This window comes from Xenopus laevis, chromosome 5L (assembly GCF_017654675.1).
Source record: "Xenopus laevis strain J_2021 chromosome 5L, Xenopus_laevis_v10.1, whole genome shotgun sequence".
Lineage (NCBI taxonomy): Eukaryota > Metazoa > Chordata > Amphibia > Anura > Pipidae > Xenopus > Xenopus laevis.
Genome location: NC_054379.1, coordinates 137,840,943 through 137,862,190, shown reverse-complemented (window position 1 = coordinate 137,862,190; position 21,248 = coordinate 137,840,943). Strand labels below are relative to the sequence as shown.

Sequence of the window (21,248 nt, the reverse complement as noted above, 5' to 3'; positions counted from 1 at the left end):
TCCTATATCTTGTATATTGGTTGTCTGCCAGCAGTCTAAATAGCGCCCTACAATATAATATCTGCCCTAGTGCACTGTACACTCTAACCTTAGTATGGTCTTGTCTACCCCGTTGCATCTTCTGTAATATTAGTAGCCACTGAGCATCTAATAATACATCTAAGCATACAATCTAAAACATCTATTGCATACAATACAGGTTAGAGTTATCTGTTTGCTGCACACACCTCCTTCTTTTATTATCAAAACAGCAGCTTGGGAACTATTAAAGGGGTGGTTCGCCTTTATGTTAACTTTTAGTATGTCAAAGAATTCTAAGCAACGTTTCAATTAGTTGTCTTTATTTTTTATTTATAGTTTTTAAATTATTTGCCTTCTTCTTCTGACTCTTTCCAGCTTTCAAATGGGGGTCACTGACCCCATCTAAAAAAAAATGCTCTGTAAGGCTACACATTTACTGTTATTGCTACTTTTTATCACTTATCTTTCTTTTCAAGCCCTCTCCTATTCATTTTCCAGACTCTTATTCAAATCAATGCATGGATGCTAGGGTAATTTGGACCCTAGCAACAAGATTGTTGACATTGCAAACTGGAGCTGCTAAATAACATACATAATAAAACATTAAAACCAATTGCAAATTGTCTCAGAATAGCCCTCTCGACACCATACTAAAAGTGAATTTAAAGGAGAACAACCCCTTTAACTAATTGCCACCTTCACTCTAAGCTGCCATGGGTGACTGTTTTCATTGTTTTATTTTTGATGTCATTGCTTTTGATTGTAATATCATATAGTGCTCAGGGCTGCCACTTTGTATATCAACTGTAACAGACAACATATTATTGGGGAACTAAAGCTGAAAGGGGTTGTTCGCCTTCAAACAACTAGTTGTTTTCAGATAGATCACCAGAAATAACGACTTTCCATTTTCTATGTGTGACCGTTTTTCTAATATTGAAGTGTAAAGTGTCATTTTCACCTTCTGAAGCAGCTCTGGGATGGGGGGTCGCAGACCAACTGTTCTAAATGGATACATTTAGTTGATACATTTCTTATTTTTTGTCCCTGCTGAGCAGAATCCCTGGGTTTCATTAAAGGCAGCTGTTAGAATTGATACATTAGTTGCTAATACTCCAGAGTTGCTGCTGAGAAATGTATCCACTAAATGTTGCAAAATTGTAGCAGTTTTAAAGTCTGCCCTTAATTTAAAGTCTGAATTAAGCAATTGAAAAAAGTCTTTATTTCTGGGGAACAATCTGAAAACAACTGAACTGAAAAAAGTGTTTGGAAGGTGAGGAAGAAATGCTGCAAATTATGTTATGAGGTTCTGTACAAGCCGAAGGCTCCCACAACTCATATGATCTGTATCTCTGAAGATGCCCCAGTAGCTCCCCATCTCATTTTCTACTGATTCACAGCACATGCTCTGTCACCTACCTGTGCTTAAGGACCCACTCCTAGCATTTCTAGTCATATTCATAAGGGCTTAGTTCTCCTTTAATATGCAGTAAGTACTGTTCAACGTGATACGCCACAGAATGGGAAAAAAATACTGGTGGAGCCAGTGACTTCATGAAAAACACTAAAAGGCGGCCCTCTGCATAAAATGCAGGTTTATTGCTGCAGACTAGTACGCCTGATGCGTTTTGGGAATAGCTGCCTTAATCAAAGGCCAGTGACTTCATGATTAACATTAGGGCATAAGTTAGCTGTTTGCTATTTAGTAATGAGATGAAACCCAAGTGCTGGTTAATGCAGAGACTCTGTGGGTTTACTGGAAATCTGTATCATGTTGGCAGTTTATGGGGACAGATTCTTTACCAGTTATGACTCAGTTTGGAAAAATAACACAATAACATCTATATTTACATTTATTTCTGGAAATGTACAGTGCTTTCTCAAAGCAACTAACCTAAAGACTCATATTTGTAAATGCTTTGACGGTGTTCCTCCTCTGCTCAAACAAAAGTTTTTTTCGTACCATGAACAAAAAGGTGACCCGTTGTTCATTATTATCATTTATATATAACTCCAGCAAATTATGCTTTGCTTTTTAGAATTATTATAATAAACTGTTGTCATTAAAGTACATTATCATACAACAGGGTTACAGGATCCTGCTTTAAAGGATTTACGATCTAAATTTGATAGTGAATATTTGACGCACTGTTATTGTTTGCCAGTCTTACACATGGACCCTCAGGTGACCGCTTTATGCAAATAAAAGTTCTTGGGATGTTTTGAATGAACATTTGTCCTCTGAGCATAGAAACCTTTTTAGTGCCAAAGAATTTGCTGAAACTGTTAGCAAAAAAAAATGTAAGCTGGTGATCAGTTTCTGTTTCATTCAGAAGTTTACAGGCAGTTTCTGAGCATGTTGAAACATAGTTACATAATTCTGCATGGCACTAAATTGCAGTGGCTATTGGACTAAAGAGATGACTTTTTAATCATAGGTTACATCTTTATTTTTAATAATACATTACATTATTTTTTTCATTTGGAAATAGTCTGTTTTTTTCCTTCTGTTAAACCTTTATTTAGTAACGAAAACTAGCATTTTTTTTTTACTGACGTATAAGGCAAGTTCATCCTGATTTGTGCACTGTAGCCTGGTGCAATACTGTATTAGATTATGCTTGTGCTTAATATCAGTCCTGCTAGAAGATAAACTAATTATGTATGGATTTTGTGTTCTTTCTTTGGCGAGCAACCTTTGTAGATTAATGGACTGAAAGCAGCTTGAAAAGATGATCGAAGTTCTGACCACTTTGTTGAGCTGTAAATACTGTGCTGTGGTTCTGACAGAAGTGCCAGTACCTGTGCATGGTGCCAGGCCGTGAAGCTAAATGATTGCATGTTTATTGGGGAAAGTGTGAAGAATATTATTTAATGGTACAACTAATTCGATACATGACAACTAATTCGATACATGCAAGCAGCCAGTTAGTGTTGGATTGGATTGCCTATTATTAACGCATTTGCAAAGTGTCAATATTTTTAGTAGTGCTGTACAGTAGAAGGGTGTTTACATCAAACAGACTGATTACATACAAATAATGACCGACACAATAAATTAAGCAAAGAGCTTCCATCCTTAACCTAATGGAAAACCCATTTTGCATTTTTTGTATTTTCCATTCATGCGAGTATATCTAAAATCCCTGCCATAAAGCAAGACATACTGCTGTTGTTTGCCAGTAAAATAGTCACGTGAGTACCAGGAAGCATTATTTATTAATTATAAAGGGCCAACTCATACCACGGTGCTTTCCTATAATGTTAAGGGGTATGGCAGAAGGTGTAGAGACCCCTTCCGTTTGTTTTTAGACAAAATTAAACACCTTGCATTCCGAAGACAGGACAGGTATGGGATCCATTATATAGAAACCCATTATCGAGAAAGTTCTGAATTACGTAAAGGCAGTCTCCCATAGACCCCATTTTATCCAAATAATCCACATTTTTTATATTTTTTTCTCTGTAATAATAAAACAGTAGCTTGTACTTGATCCAAAGTGAGATATAATGAATCCTTACTGGAAACAAAAGCAGCCTATTGGCGTTATATAATGTTTACATGATTTTTTTAGTAGACTTAAGGCATGAAGATCCAAACTACAGAAAGATCAATTATCCGAAAAATCCCAGGTCCTGAGCACTCTGGATAACAGGTCCCATACCTGTATATGTTTAAACACCTTAAAACTTGTATTTGGACAGCCCTTAAGGCAGGATATCTGAAAGTTTGTTTTTAAGCTAAAAGATCTTGTTTTATGTTTTTACACTGCCATTGTATGTATGCATGAGTATCTCTATATAGTGCTACTTGTTAACACAGTGCTGTAGAATATTATGACACATTAATGAAGAATCTTAGCTATGTGGTTGCCAGACTACTTTCCTTTACTTAATCTTCCATAATACCTTAATGTCTGGCCAAGAGATTTGTGCATTGCTAATGTGGTGTTTTATTTAAAAATATTTCCTAATGTAATAGGAAAGGGGACAGGAAAGCTTTTTGGAGTAGATACTCAGTAGGGATGCCCCAAATGGAGATAATGTTTGGATTCCAAAAAACTCCTCCACAAAAGATTTTCTGGAATACTGAACCATAAGTTGCATAATTCAGATTTAAAGAAAAAAAACAACAAATTATTTGTAATATAGCTTATCCCTAATATTAAGGGTTAAGATCTAGAAGGCGGTCAGACAAACAGATCTTTGACAAATTGGGCAATATCGGGCTCATTTCCGCTAGGCAGGCAGTCGGGATGAGGCCCACATCAATATGTAGATGCTGTCCTTAATTCCACAGCAAAATCAAACCTGCCCAATCTATTATTCAACATTCCAACCAGATATCTGTCTAGCATCATACATGGGACAATAAACCGCCTACACAGTCATTTTATGGCCACTTTTACACATTGGAGTTGCAGTGAATATGATCTGCTTAGCATATCAGATTCACTTACAGAAAAAGTTACTGATTAAATCAAGGAATGTGGACAAGGAACATACTGTTTGTATTTATTTTAATAACCCTAAAGCAGGTCAGTGATACTGGGGGATGCAGACATGAGATTGACCTTTATGGAAATTATTTTTTTTTCAACCCAGATGAAATATTTTACTAAAGTGCCACATAACCAGCACAGATGTTACTTGGACTAAATTAAATGTGCTTCTTATGGGCTGGAACCCCGATGAAAACGATGCTAGAAGGCTTCATGCTCTGACATGATCATGCATACTAATTCATACCTAACATTCTTCTGTTCTTCTCCGCTGGCAAATACCTGTGTTTGTGCTTCAAGCCATGAGCAAGTTGTTGATTAACAGAGATTTTACCCACTGATGATCACTGCTACTTAACATTTTTGCAAATAGGGTTATTAAATTGTTTTTTGGTAAACAATCTAAGGGCAATGGCACACCAGGAGGCCCTAAAAGGAAGCGTAAACCATTGTAGTATGCCAAAAGGTTAGAGCCCCCCACCAGCCTGTGGAAAAAAACATTACCCAGGTCATTTCATTACCTGGGGTGGGGGAGCCTAACATATTTGCACCCTGCAGTGAATGGGGCTTTTCTTGTGCTTTTAATTTGGCAGAGGTATGCTGTTGCAGAATGTATTATAACATGCAGCATAGCATTGTATATACATTAAAAACTCAATTCAAGTTTTCCCTCATTTTACACCATTCTTTGTGGTCCAATCCCTGGTACAGTTAACAGCACGAAGAGGCATATAAACTAGAACTTCCCCATTCACTTTATGAATGGAGGCTGTGGGTTGTTGGCAGTAGAACAGAGTGGTACTGAAAAAGCACTAAGGGGCCGATTCACTAAATTCGAGTGAAGGATTTCGAAGTATTTTTTGGGCTACTTCGACCATCGAATGGGCTACTTCGACCATCGAATGGGCTACTTCGACTACGAATCTAAGGATTCATACTAAAAATCGTTCGACTATTCGACCATTCGATAGTCGAAGTACTGTCTCTTTAAAAAAAACTTCGACCCCCTAGTTCGGCAGATAAAAGCTACCAAAGTCAATGTTAGCCTATGGGGAAGGCTTGCCTAAGTTTTTTTGATCGAAGGATATTCCTTCGATCGTTGGATTTAAATCCTTCGAATCGTTCGATTCGAAGGATTTAACCGTTCGATCGAAGGAATAATCCTTCCATCGATATTCGTAGTCGAAGGATTTCAATTCCTAGTCGAATATCGAGGGTTAATTAACCCTCGATATTCGACCCATAGTGAATCAGCCCCTAAGTGAAGTATCAAGCACCTGCCACTATGGAATATTATGTATTTGGATAAATCATTAAACCAAGCAGGCTGACAAGGCATGACTCATTTTTAAAAATATTTGTTGGAAGAAAACAGTTGAATAAATTCCCAATGTTTAATTTTTTGGGAAAAAGATATCATGCAGTTGATTAAAGTTTAGCATGTACTCTCATGGACGAGTGAAAGCCAGGGAGATTTTTAGTACGCAGGTGAGGCCAACTGTGTGAACCAGTAGTTTTAAAATTCTGAACCTGCATGTCCTTAATGTACATGCGTGTCTAGGGCCTTCCTGACTGGCTAGAGTCAGCCACATGGTCAATGTTAGAATGGTCAGAATGACCAATGGTCAGGTTAGAAAATTCCAATGTGCATTTATAATGTGCTTTGATGCAGTCCTCTACTGCTGGGTAGTCTAGGCCCCATTATGACCCAGGAGCCATATGATCAGATCGGTCTGATTTGACTTAACTTGTAGTTGGCAAAATTATCAGATTTTTTTGGTGTAGGTCTAGCTGGAGGGGTTGTCCTCCAAAAACTATTCTTTTGCAGAAAGAAAATGTAATTCTAAGTAATTTTCCAATAAATATTAAGAAATTAGTCTTTTTAGTGATTGCAATTGCAATTATAAACAGTCTGTCTGTGCCTCTTTAAGGGCTCTTACACATCAGCGTTTTTACCTGCGCTCCCCTGCGTTCCATTTTTCGGCGTTCAGCCGCAGGGGAGCGCAGGAATAGACGCATTTAATTATTTCAAATGGGGCTGTACTCACACAGGCGCATGTAGGCGCCGAACGCAGGTTGAGATGCAACATGCTGCATTTTTCCTGCGTTCGGCGCCTACATGCGCCTGTGTGAGTACAGCCCCATTTGAAATAATTAAATGCGTCTATTCCTGCGCTCCCCTGTGGCTGAACGCCGAAAAACGGAACGCAGGGGAGCGCAGGTAAAAACGCTCATGTGTAAGAGCCCTAACAAAGTAGCAGAAGCAAGCTGATTAACAAAACCTGAAGGAGAGATGACTTTTGTTTCAAGAGTCAGAACCAGAGAGCAGAAAGGGATATACACTGCTAGTCTAATGGGAGTGGTTTCCTTTCAATGTGTATTTTTTTTATTATAGGGAAGTTTACATGGTTTTTATTTTTTTATTTTACTTAAGCCAAACTTTTTTTTTTCCCTTTAATAGGTGATGTTCTTAGTTGCCTAATATTGAAGCTGCTGATTGACATACATGCCTATTGCCTTGGGCTACAAATGGAAGTGACTATGATCAAGGCTGATTAAGCGATCTAAGAGACACTTTAGAAATAAGACCAGAATATTTTTAGGATAATTATTCAGATAAAGAAAAAAAAAAGAACCTAAGCTTCATTTTAATTATGTGAGGGAAACATCCCTTTAGATATGGAAATGTTTACATATACGGTTGGGAGTGTTTCTGCCCTATGTTTTCTTGCTTAGTTACTGTTGCTACGCTGCTTTCATCCTGCTGTGACATTTGCGGAATAGTGCAGGGTGCTGGCCCATTCTCTGCCGGTGATTTCATTTTCTTAGAATGCCTTAATATGAAAAGCTTTGCACCTAGCAAGTTACTGCTAGCATGTTCAGCAGAGGAATGTGTAAAGCAGCCAGACATATTTGTTGAAAAAACGTTTACTTTACTTTGCAGGTTCTAAGATAGGTGGCACCATGCTGGCCACCTCTCCACTGGCGATTTGCAAATATAAATTGCCATGGTTTTTTTTACCCACAATTCAGTGTCTTATTTTTTTTAAAGGTCAACTAAAACACCTTCTTTGACCTCATATGTTTTTGCAAGACAAAGGACTCTCGTGTTCCTCCCAGGTATACCTCCCCTGTATCAATAAATACATGGTCCCATTCACTTTGGGTCACAATTTCCAATTGCCCTATTTAGAGACTTTCAACAGATGTTTTCTAACAGATATATATTGTCGAATCAGTGGAAAAAGCTAAGGAGAAGTAGGATTTATCTATTATTAGAGCTGTTTAGAGAAGGATTATGTGCTAAATACTTTTGTGTAACTTTTCCTTTACGCTGCATAAGACTATAGTGAGGAAATGGTAGAAATGCCTCATGACTTGCCTGTCTGTGATTTTGTAACACAAAGCTATTTTAGTTTTAACATGCTTTATTGGAAAGGATACGATTGATATCTGCGCTGTTTTTTCCTGAAGCCATTTTTGCTGTTGCCAGTTTATTATCTCTTTGGGAAATGTTACGCAGCGTTTTACATGAGGTGTCACTAGGATGCCTAGAAATACAAATTAAATTTGCCTCTCTGGAGTAACTCTAGTATTCTATCTTGTATTTTCTTCCTAAAAGAAATTTGAAGTATCCCAAGTGATATTTCTTCACAACCCCTGTGCACAGTGTGATTAGGGTCCCTTAAAAAGTGTTTAACTACTCTATACCTTAGGGAGTTAAGGTTTGAGTTGTGTTATCCACGAAAATTCGAGTTTCGTAGTTGATCTTTTTGGTCAAAACTCACATTTTCATTTAAAAAAAAACCCTCTTAATTTCTGGAGTTTTTTTTTTTTAAAAAAAAATAACACCATCTAAAATCTGTCGAGGTCATGTAGGAGTCAGTATCAATGGAATTCAAATACACTCACGATACGTAACTAATCTCATTCAGCTTGCAGCTCTGCTTACTTCTGATCACGTGACCCAGCGTGAAATATCAATAGCGACGAAAAGAATTAAAGCTTTATTTCGAACAATAAAGTTTGGAGGTACCACACAGCATCACTTCTTCAATTCTTTTCATGGTCATTTGAACCATTTGAAGATTTTTTTTTTAATGAGGTTTTTGCCCAACAACTCAATAATTACATTTTTTTCCCTCGGAAAACTCGATTAGTTCAAGTTTTCGGGTTTCGCAACTTTCTTTTAAATTTCGTTGTGAGTTTATTCGAGGTATAATAAACTCTAACATTTGACATTTGATAAATAACCCCCTTAAAAGGGATACTGTCATGGGAATTTTTTTTTTTTTCTTTCAAAATGCATCAGTTAATAGTGCTGCTCTAGCAGGCTTCTGCAACGAAATCCGTTTCTCAAAAGAGCAAACTGATTTTTTTTTTCTATTTAATTTTGAAATCTGACATAGGGCTAGACATACAGTCATATTTAAAAGTTTGGGAACCCCTCCTAATTCTTTGCACTTTTGTTTATCATTGGCTGAGATTTCAAAGTAGCAACTTCCTTTTAATATATAAAATGCCTTATGGAAACTGTAGTATTTTCAGACATAAAGTTTATTGGATTAACAGAAAATAAGCAATATGCATCATAACAAAATTAGACAGGTGCATAAATGTGGCCACCCCAAAAGAAATATTACATCAATACTTCGTTGAGCCTCCTTTTGCAAATGTAACCCCCCTTTAGATGCCTCCTATAGCCTTTGATGAGTGTCTGGATGGCGGTATTTTTGACCATTCGTCCATACAAAATCTCTCCAGTTCAGTTAAACTTGATGGCTGCCGAGCATGCACAGCCTGCTTCAAATCATCCCATAGATTTTCCATGATATTCAAGTCGGGGGCCTGTGATGGCCATTCCAGAATATTGTACTTATCCCTCTGCATAAATGCCTTTGTAGATTTCCAAGTGTGTTTAGGGTCATTGTCTTGTTGGAATATTCAACCCCTGCGTAACTTCAACTTTGTGACTGATGCTTAAACATTATCCTAAAGTATTTGTTGATATTGCGTTGAATTCATCCGACCCTCGACTTTAACAAAACAAGAAAGGACTTCTTTCTCATCACCCTGCCATACAGATGTTCTTTGTGCAAATTGTGCTGAATTGTAGAACGATGTACAGATGCACCATCTGCAGCAAGATGTTCTTGCAGGTGGTCTTTGAGTTGTCTGTAACCATTCTCACAATCCTCCTCATATGCCGCTCCTGTATTTTTCTTGGCCTGCCAGACCTGGGTTCTCCAGCAACTTGTTGCCTTCCATTTCCTGATTACTTTCCTTACAGTTGAAACTGACTGTTTAAACCTCTGAGAGAACTTTTTGTAGCCTTCCCCTAAACTATGGTACTGAACAATCTTAGTTTTCAGTTCTTTTGAGAGTTGCTTTGAAGATCCCATGCTGTCACTCTTCAGAGCAGAGTCAAACAGAAGCACAACTTGCAATTGGCCACCTTAAATACCTCTTTTCATGATTGGACACACCTGCCTATGAAGTTCAGGGCTAAACGAGCTAATCCAACCAAATTGGTGTTGCCAGTAATCAGTATTGAGCAGTTACATGCATTCAAATTAGCAAAATTACAAGGGTACCCAAATTTTGCACAGCCAGTTTTTCACAGTTGATTTTATCTCATACAACTGAATACTGCTTCACTAAAAAACTTTGTTCAGAAAACACCTTGGGCCATTTATGAAACATTGCTTCTTGTGTGTTCTAAAGACATCTCCAGCATAACTCTAGAGCCAGTGAGTTTTCTTTTTTTTTTTAATATATGATCAGCTTTTACAGGCCAGGTGCTATTTTGGGGTATTATTTTTTGACGAGAGTAAGGATGGCAACAACTGCTCAGCACCTTGGACAGTAGACATTTCATCAGTGCCCTACTCTACACAATATACTCTTGAGGCAGGGTAGCCAACCACGACTCCAGTAACTGTTTCTATGGGAATCAGAGGCAACATCCAAGTTTTGTTTTGTTATGTAACAGTTAGAAAAATGTCCTCTGCATTTAATTCCTGCTAGATGCCGTAACGCCAAAAGATCTGAGGCTGCAATGATCTTTCCACCTGCTTGCCCTATGAATGTTTACAAAGGTCACCTCTCTCCAGGAAGTGATTCACAGTCTTTATTCTACCCATATACATTTTGTATGTCAGTGCTGTTTAGGCTTTTTTTTTTTTTTTTACATCAATTTTCTCATTACTCATTACTACATATATATGAACTATTTATTTAGAAAGTACAAAATCATCACACGCCTTGAGATTTTTAGAAGTGCATATTTATTGTAAAGGGCAAAAACTCTGTGACATTCTGTAGGGAGACTAAACAAAAGCTCAATTAATGTATATTTGGAAAGCTGCCTAATAATACATTTTCTTTAATTATCCACATATCTGTTTTTGGTTAGAGATACCTTTTAAGAATTCCCTTTATCATTTACTACAGTGCATACATCCATAAATATGAGGCCGCCATAAATAAACAGAACAAAGTAGCTAGTGGGTTGGAGCCCCAAACACTGCACCAAAAATTGTTTATTTGTAAGATTTCAGCCATTTATTCTTCATCACATGCCAGTGCCGTTCATATGTATTTACTTTACACCCACAGGGAGACGATTAATATAAGCAACATTCATGTGTAGACACTTCATTGATTGCTTGCTAAAAATGAATATGAATGCTAACCATTTTCATTACACGGCACCTATAGTACTGTTATATCATACACCCACACTATTATGTTCTTTATATATGTGCCGAGTCTGTTAGAGATTCTATCTGCAAACTGCCTTGTGTTCAGCTGCTATTTTTATTTAAACATAGACTCTGCAGCCAATGTATTTGTATGTATGATAGAAATAAGGAAATATCAGATTCTAAAAATAACCATGGTTGCCCTTTGCTTTTGCAGTTATCGATGTTGATCCTAAAATGTGCTTTAACTAGATCTTTCCAAGCAGACCAGCAATGTTTTAATGCCCCTATCCCACAGATCAAGTGGAAAGATGATCTTTTCCCTCCTGCAATCCGTGTCGGACTGGCCGACTGGGATACCAGGAAAACTCCCGGTGGACCCAGGTGTCAGCGGGCCTCTTGCTTCTAACCATTTGGCCTATTTCATGGTCATTCCATATTTTTTTTATGGGAACAAAGAGGCTTAATAATTGAAGAATAGAGTATAGTATGTAGAGAAAAGAGACTATGAGAATAAAGAGGTTGAGTTAGGAGAGGAGGTATAATAGATTGGAAAGTTGGCCCTCAGCCTAAGGTTTTCTGGTGGGCCCCTGGCATCCAAGTCCAACACTGCCTGCAATATTTGGAACCTCCACTGGGTTATTTATAATCTTGTGTCCCCTAGAAACCTCTTGGTTTGTTGTTTCTGGGGTTGCCCAGTAATTGTGTCCATGTATACTTCAAAATTATTGATACATATCTTAACAGTTTGTTAATATTTAAAGAAATTCAAGAAGAATGAATTATTCAGACTGAGTATGTGATTTTATAATGCTAAAACATGGCAGTGAAGTTAGCCAATACGGAGCACTTGGAGCGGTGTTAAATTAAATTTTAATAATCCATGTTAAAAGAAAATAACAGCGTAACAGCATACAAAATATCAGATCAGATCATCTGCTTAAAACATGGCAGTGCAGTGGTTAGAATTGCTGCTTGGTCCCAAGTTTGATTCTAGCAGCAGGGGAACTATCTGCGGGGAGTTTGTATGTTATTCTCATGTTTGTTTGGGTTCCTCACACACACCAAAAACATACAGTTTAGGATCAAGTTCATTAGGAGCCAATAGGATTGTAGGATTGTGTGTGGAGTGTGTATGTGATGTGAGAGAGCTTACGTCGTAATTACCACTAGGACAGGGTCTGATGTTTATTTGGATGCTTTACAGAAGCCATTATTCTGTAGTTCAGGTATGGGATCCTTAATCCGGAAACCTGAAACACGTTATCCAGAAAGCTCCGAATTATGGACAGGCCATCTCCCATAGATTCCATTTTATCCAAATTATCCAAATTTTAGAAAATTATTTTCTTTTCTCTGTAATAATAAAATAGTACCCTGTACTTGATTTTAACTAAAATATATTTAATCCTTATTGGAAGCAAAACTAGTCTATTGGGTTTATTTAGTGTTAACATGACTTTCTAGTAGACTTAAGGTATGAAAATCCAAACTACAGACGGTTCTGTTATCCCGAAAATCCCATTTCCCAAGCATTCTGGATAACAGGTCCCATACCTGTATATATGATATCACATAGTATAGTACATTTATTTCACCTACTACAGCAGGTTTATCTAATCAAATTTGTTTTCTCCAAAGCCAAGAATTTTGGGAAGCTAGTCAGCTGAATTCTGATGCTTGTGAGTCAGAAATAATCACCATAATAAACTCAATAGGAACAGGAAAGACTGACTCTGTTATCTGGTGCAAAGACGGGTCCTTGTACATAACAAACTGTCTCCAGCTCATTCATCTTAAATGTCAGCAAATAATCTCTAAAATCCATTTTTGTTTTATACACAGAGCAAGGTGAAAGCAACTGAATGCATTCATAAAGCCTTTCTAAGCATGTGGTTTTAGAAATGAGCAAAAGTTCAAATTTAGTGCACAGTATTGCTGTTGCATAATAATAATAAAAAAAAAACGACTACATTGTACATAGAAATTGATAAATACAAAAACTGGAAATCCAGTTATGGTTACCACCATATCCCTTCTAAACCAGAAGGTTTAAAACATGTTTTCAGACCCCTTCATTGGGTTCCTGAGACCCCAGGGCAGGAGCTGTAAGTGGATGGATAAATCTGACCGATCCAAATGTGTGTTTCTTCATAAGCTTTTTGATCTTGTGAGGATTTTACAATCCAGAGTTGTTAAATGTGATTGCTGTTAGTAAATTGTTATGTAGACTGTATGATTTTTTTTCTAATCTAATCATTTTTCTTATCATTTAAAAGTTCATTCCATTTTCTTAATGCTGATGTGTGGATTTTTAAAATGTATTATAATTGCTATTTATTACAATTAACAGTTGGTTTTTGTATTTTCTTTTGTATTGCTTTTGACTTCTACAACTTTGAAACGTCATCTGCAGTCTGGCTGCTGGGCCTTACTAAAACTAGCAACCAGGCATTTGTTTAAAGACATTTTTCTCAAAGCTGTTTTGAAAATATTTAGGCCTTTCTTTGAGGTCTAACATTAGGCGAGGGCCCTTTTTCGTGTGTCACATAGCTACTATTTGAGCTATTTTGTTTTCATTCTCCTGGGACCTGTTATCCAGAATGCTCGGAACTTGGGGTTTTCCGGATAATGGATCTTTCTGTAATTTGGATCTTCATACCATAAGTCTACTAGAAAATCATGTAAACATTAAATAAACCCAATAGGCTGGTTTTGCTTCCATGAGGATTAATTATATTTTAGTTACTACTGTTTTATTATTACAGAGAAAAAGGAAATCTTTTTTTAAAAATATGGCTTATTTCATTATAATGGAGTCTATGGGAGATGGCCTTTCCATAATTCAGAACTTTCTGGATAATAGTTTTCGGGATAACGGATCCCATACCTGTACAACAAATAAGTGTTCATCCCCAAATTTCAGCTGAAGTGACATTTAGTCTGGGCTTTCGAACATATCTAATTAAGAAAATATTCATGCTTTACAAATCTTGGCCAGCCTCACAATTAGGGCAGCACTGATATAAGTTGTATGTGGTCTGTCCCAGCTGTTCATCCGAGTGTCCAGAAATAGCAGCAGCTCAAACTGGCATAAATACATCCCTTAGTGTTTGCTGATACTGGCAGCATTGTAGCTATGTTGATGCCAATAATTGGCTAGCTAACGTTATAGTATCGTGAAAGGCCATGCTGAAAAATTTGGAACCGATTTCTTGCTGAAAACAAGTGGCTAATGGGAACAAGCTCTTCTGAAGAGAAGTGACATTTCTCAGAAAACGGAAGTGTCACATTTGTAATTTGGAATTCCCCAAAGTTCATAGAGAATTGATAAAATTAGGCTTTCCCAAATGTGTGGGCGGGTTGAAGCTTTGGCAAGAAAGAAAGCCAACAAAACATTGTTTCACATTTTTGTCACAATGTGGCCTCATTTTTGTTTTAACAGGTCCAATACAGTGGCAATATAATCTCCTATATCTAACAAAGGTTGCCATTGTATGTGTTTCCCTTTGTGTTTATTTTGAGGAAGTATTAATGGAGAACTAAACCCCACTTACCAAAAGCAAGGGGGGGAGGAACTTTTGGTATGGGGTGGGTTTAGTTCTCCTTTAAGTGCGGAGTCTTAAATTCTTGCTTATTTGTTTTCCTTTGCATCAGTAAATGTGCTACTGACCCTGCTAGTCTCTGTAGAAGAAGCCAAAATTGGCTAGCCTATATATAGGTCCTATACATCTGTATCAGCACAGGGTGTTTCCATAAGGTAGGCACTATTCAGCAAGTACATCTCATTGTATAGTTCTTATAGTAATAATTATGCAGTGGTTGCTCAGTCGATAACTGCTCAGTCGATAACTGCTCAGCCTTTATTGTGTCTGTTACTGACGACAAGAGACAGAGTGCTCCTACTTTGCCATGCAAGACTGGCGATAAGGAAAGCACAACTTTATATGAAGCATCTCAGTTACACAACTTTATTTAGTGGTTTGATGTAAACTGTATTTGCGAGTAAAAAAATATTTTCAATAATATAAAAATATTACTTATACCCATTTTCTATACGCGTCTTTTAAGCTATTGATCTTTCTCGGCAAACAGAGTTATTAGAATATTTATGAAAGGATACATCGGCAGTACAGATAGAGAGGAAAATAATGTATACTTTGCCTTAATGTAGGATTAACTGATGTCACAGTCATTGGTAATGGAATAGGAAAGGTGGTAATAAGAGGTTACTGTGTGGATTTTGCTTGTTTCACAGGAAATTTTTCAGTTTGGCTTTAAGCGTAATTCTGTAATGTTTGGCTCAACACATATTTGCTGGGCAGTTTGACACATTCATAGTAGAATTTCTAGTTTGCATGTATGTGTCCTTAGAGGGATTATGTTGTGATGTTTATGTTATAGTTATTACTAAATTACACTGTAATTTAGTTATTACTAAATTACAGTGTACAATGCACTTAATGTATTCTTGGACCAATGATTGTATTTTTTTTTAGTTGTAATATTGGTGTGTAGGCAGCCATCGTAGGTCATTTTACCCGGTCATGTGTTTTTAGAAAGAGCCAACACTTCACAGGGAAACTACTTTCAGACAGGTTAGTGTTTCTCCTACTCAGTGTAACTGAAGGAGTCGCAAGTTGGGTTAACTTGACTTGGATTTTTAATATTGACTGCTTTTCTCATATCAACCACTAGGCGGGGCATTTTAGCAGTGCATGTGGCAGGGAGCTGTTATCTTGTTACCTTCCCATTGTTCTGCTGATGAGCTGCTGGGGGGTAGAGAACGGCGGTGATATAACTCAAACTTGCAGTGCAACAATAAAGAGTGAAGTTAATCAGTCACATGACTTGGGCACCTGGGAAACTGACAGTATGTCTAGCCCCATGTCAGTTTTTAAAATTGAATATAAAAAAAACATGTTAGCTCTTTTGAAAAACTAATTTCAATGCAAGACTCTGCTGTAGGAGTACTATTAACTGATGCATTTTGTAAAATACATATTTTCCCATGACAGAATCCCTTTAAGCAGTCGTTTTTGCTTACAAATATCTGCCATCGTCAGGCTGATTACCTGTTCCAGCATATGGGTCAGGTCACGTGCCACCATGGAAATTCAGCAACCTGCTATCACATGGACTTAAATATGATGTATGTCTGCTTGTTTTAACACGCGTGTAAGCCGGGGCAGTTTGCCACATACCGGTATGTCATCGTGAGCCTCTGGCACTTTCATATTCTTGAGGGGGAAGTGTCATGATTGTTTATATAGGAACATAGGTAGGTATGCAGTGTTTACAATATAAACAACACATTTTCTTTTGCTTCCAATAAGACCTTAGTTATTTTCAATATTTAGTTATTTTGAGGCTAATCTAAGCCTCCTTTGTAAAACCTCAGGGAAAGTGCATATAACAATAATATTTGAAACGTACAGGTTGTGCCTTATGGTGCCACTCTTTAAGATACTATTAGGCTAGCGCAAAGAGCTCCATCTTACTCTAAGTGGAGCAACGACAGCTGCTAAGTGCTGGGCAGCCCTGTACTTACCACTGTGATAGCAGGACACAGTATGGATCTTCACTTTTACTCGGTGATGAGTGGCAGCTAATGCAATGGGGCTAAAGAAGAAAGAAGAAAATGGGAACTGTTTAGTTCTCCTTGTTATGCCAATTAAAATGGCCCTATTAGTGGTCCTTTAAAAATGCTCATCAGTAAACTTAGCAGAGTATTTATCACAAGTAGTCTATAAATCATAGCCTTTCTTTTGTGTGGGCTTTTAGTTTAGGAATTGGAGAGTACTTAGTGTATTGATTACTTTACAATTCTGCAGGGAGATGCTGCACAAAAAGAGATTCTAATCAATATTTTAGGTCCTAATAGCTAAGCACTTGGTTTCCTCATAAAGCAGGTCTGACGCGCCTACGTTGGTGTAATGGGTTATGTATTAATTTTATATTTTAATATATTCCACATATCCCGTGTTTATTTATGGCAGATGAACAGCTGAATTTAGTGAAAGGTGCATTTATTAACAAAAACTGCTGGGCTATCCTAGTTAGCCAGTTAAGACTCTGTTAATAAATAATAGAGTAGAGTTATGGGGGGAAATGTTTGCTCCTTCCCAGGTACCTAAAACTGACCATACACTTGAAGATCTGCTTGTTTTACAGGTTGCCATACAAGCAGATCTGGGCCAGATTTAACCTTCCACAATCTGGGCCAAATCAGACTGATCTGGACATTTAGATCATACACTATGGAGGACACTATAGACCTGTCTGGTAAAGACTGGCAGTTCCATCTGTGGGCACAATACATGGGCAATAAGCTGCTAACTAAGTCGACAAATATTTATAGGTCTGTGTATTGCTACTTTTGTGGCACTCCTGGAAAAATAATTTCCTCTTGCATAAGGCAAGAACTCGAGAATATAAATTAAGCTGACCATGTAGATTTTACTCTTTGTATGACGAATGTTCGGATATCTATAGCTTGTTTCAATGTAACGATCTACAAATAACCATTCTGATTAAATAAAGTAGGAAAATGAACAAATCAGGAGATGTTCTGACCATTAATTGAAGGCAATCGTACAAAGATATGTCCGACAAATAGTTGTGACAGTAAGCCATTGATCTAGTCAGATACTGGTCTTACGATGGCATACAGATCACTATAAAGCTTGAGTTGAGCGGGATCTAAATTTAAAGCACAGGGAAGGCCTTTTTTCACTTCATCATTTAATCAGTAGCCTCTTTCTCTACCAGTTCACTAACTTTTTTTTTCAAAATGCTGTTTTTAAAACCAATAATTTCATTATGTAGTTTTCCCTTTTACAAGCATATACATCAGCCATCTTTAAACTGCTTATGTCACCATGAGCGTCCTTTCCGATGATCTGCACATTCACAAAAATTCCTCACCTGCTCAGCCACCCATGGAAGAAAGTAAGCTCAGGAGCAATATCTGTATTTACTTATTCCTTTTGTCAAATCATTGGCTTCAGATCTTCTAAACGGTTTAACACTTCAGTGAACTGACTGGGCTATCACACTGTATTGAGGTACGCCTTTATTGACTTCAGGCTTTCCTTGTCCTTTAAACAAGGCATTTGCCTCCTTTAAACTAGCGGTGAATGCAAAATAAACTTTATCATTCTGCGAGAGTGGTGGGATTTAAAAAGTTAATCTAGTGGAAGGGTCTTTACTAGCCAAAATTCCTTCTGACTACAGAAGAGAAATTGCCAGAGAGGACCACTCTCTTCAAATCTTTCTATTAATTGGAAATTGGAAAATGCTGAAACTTGTATAGATCCAGTAAATAAGATGCATGGAAGAAGTAAGCCATCAAATGTTAAATGATGTATGCAGTGAAGACAATTTGCAGTTCGTTTATTTATTTTTGTTGTGGATTTTGAATTATTTAACGTTTTGTTTAGAAGCTCTCCAGTTGAATTTGAGCAAGTACCTGATTGCTAGGGTCCAGGCATAGATTTAATGAGAGATTAAAAGATGCAAAGTAGAGGGCCCGATACTGTAAGTCATAACAAGTAATAAAAAAAGTTGAATTGAAAGTTGCCAATAAAAGGACATCCTATAACATACTGAAAGTTACCTTTAAGTCAGTTCACGTATACCCACCAAGCGTTTATAATTTACAGGGCTATATGTGCAGAATCAATTAAATAAGAGAGTTTTAACTTTTATGAATTAGGGAGACGATGATCATAAATCCCGCCCCATATGATTTTAGGATTTGGTGAATTCATCATAGTATGGGTCAGTGCCTTAGGCCTGCTCCAGTTATTCATGTGATTTCACGGTCAATTTGCTGAGTGACTTCCGTTAGTGACTAGCTCGGCCCATTCTGATGTTTTGAAGCTAGTAAAAAACAGGAAGCTTGAAGGAAGTTGCTTGAGGTGGTAAGCCACAGAAATGCTGTTAACCGCAGGAAGCAGCTGTACGACATAGCAGATAACTGCTCATCTAACTATTTTTTTGGAAAAGAGGGACCTTAGGGATGAGCACCAATTTACTGCATGTGATAGTAACAATCTCACGTGACTTTAATGTCTCAATGGCTAAATCTGTAATGCATTCCAAAAGTTGTGTAAAGCGACTGGTACCAGGAAACAATCCGTCTGTAGCTGTTTTTTTTTTATTATTATTTATTTATTGTTTCATGAAATGTTTTCTTTCCAGATTTTTTGGTGGGGCTATTTTATTAATATTTTTAAGAGTTTTCTGTCTTCCTCTCGTCATGTTTACTATCAGTATGTCTGAACACCCAAACTGCCCAATGGTTCACATCAGGTTTTTCTTTGTATTAAAGTACTGGATCCAGACCAGGGCCTCTTTCTTGTGAACACACAAATTTATGTAAGCTGTGTGTTCAGCCTGTTTTTCTTAATTCATCAGTATTTTAAGTAGTGTTCAAGCACTTTATTATTGTAATGCAGGTGGACTATCCCTGCCATTAGTCATGACATGTGAAAGCAACAGATCGGTTACATGATATAGTGTAGTGGGTTGTGGGACTGTGGGAGAATGAAGTGTTATGTAGAACTGAGCAGGTTTCCTCTCCGCTGAACCCCCCCCCCCCCCCCAAAAAAAAAAAAAAAAGCTTCAATGGTTTTTGATGAAATTGACCATATTGTTTTGCATGCTTTGGACATTGTTTTTAGGGTTCACTGGGTCATGGACTCGCATTAATGATAAACAGTCTAAAGCAGGGGTCCCCAACCACCGGGCCGTGGGCCAGAACCGGGCCGCGGACAGTCCTGGACTGGGCCGGCGAATCTAGCCCGCAATTGATGGCGGCGCACCCGAATTGGACATGCAGTTGCCACTGGCCCCCATGACTTTAACCTGCACTGGACTCTTAAGGCTCTTATACACAGACAAATATAAGATGCTGACAGATTAAGTCGGCAGCTTATTGGGCAGTGTATGTGGGCCCTCCGACAGGCTTCACTGATATCTGGCTGAAAGTTGGCCAGATGTCCATCGGGTAGGTTTAAAAATCCCGTCGGATTGAAGACTGCATCATATTCTTCTTGTTGTGATCCGATCGTTGAGCCCACAGTCGGATCCACCCGATAACGCCTACCTAATGTTGTTTTCCTAGTTAAGAGTACTTGCATTCTCTTCCGATTAACGAATAACCAAGTATCAGTTCTGTTTGTTGGCTGAACTATACTGAAATGATGATTTTATAGGAAATCCATAGGCAGGCTGTGATCAATGCTGCATTGAGTTTGAGTTGGTCTTCCAGACAGACAGCCCAGCAAATGCCAACAGGTTTCATTTAATAGTTTACTAAGGCTTTTCCTTTTATTCTGCAGTTTAATTATTTTCCATGCATTAGTGCAAAGCATATAGGTTTGATCAATCCTAATGGTGAGGACTGCCTGTTGCTCATAATGGGAATTTTCCTGGCCCACTCTTAAAGCAGAAGGAAAGGCATCGTACACTTGGGGCTGCCAAATGTTAAGCAACCCCAAGTGATTGTATCGACTGAAACCCTGGGACGGTGCTCTTATCGGCATACAATTGCACCGGCCCAGGGTTATACCATTGAGCACCACGGAGCGATCTGCTTCAGTCTTCCTCCTTCTTCACGCGGCTGCGTAAGCGCAGTAGAATGAAAAGCCGAACTTTAACGAAAAAGTCGGCTATTTCGTTAAACTGCGCATGCGGTTTCCCCCTGGGAAATTCCAAGAAAGAAGAAGACAGAAGTGGATTGCTCTGTGGTTATTGCTGGTATAACCCTGGACCGGTGCAGTTTTCTGCTGATAGGAGCACCGGCCCGGGGTTTCAGGTAAGTCAAAACAATCAATTGGGGATACCTAACAATTGGCACCCCCAAGTGTGCAATGCCTTTCCTTCTCCTTTAAACCAAAACAAGAAACCGGATGATTTACAAGTTTTATCTTCTACTAAATCCATTCTAGAAATGTGTTATCTCTGCAGCATTGCTCTTTTAAAAGTATATTTCAGTGTATCTTTATGAAATGAA

At 37.9% G+C, this 21,248-nt stretch overlaps 1 protein-coding gene across 4 annotated transcripts in view; it reads left to right on the top strand.

Moving 5' to 3' along the window:
• The window catches only part of pik3cb.L (phosphatidylinositol-4,5-bisphosphate 3-kinase catalytic subunit beta L homeolog), a 105,195-nt gene that overhangs the window by 11,484 nt on the left and 72,463 nt on the right, over positions 1-21,248 (top strand). The window lies entirely within an intron of this gene.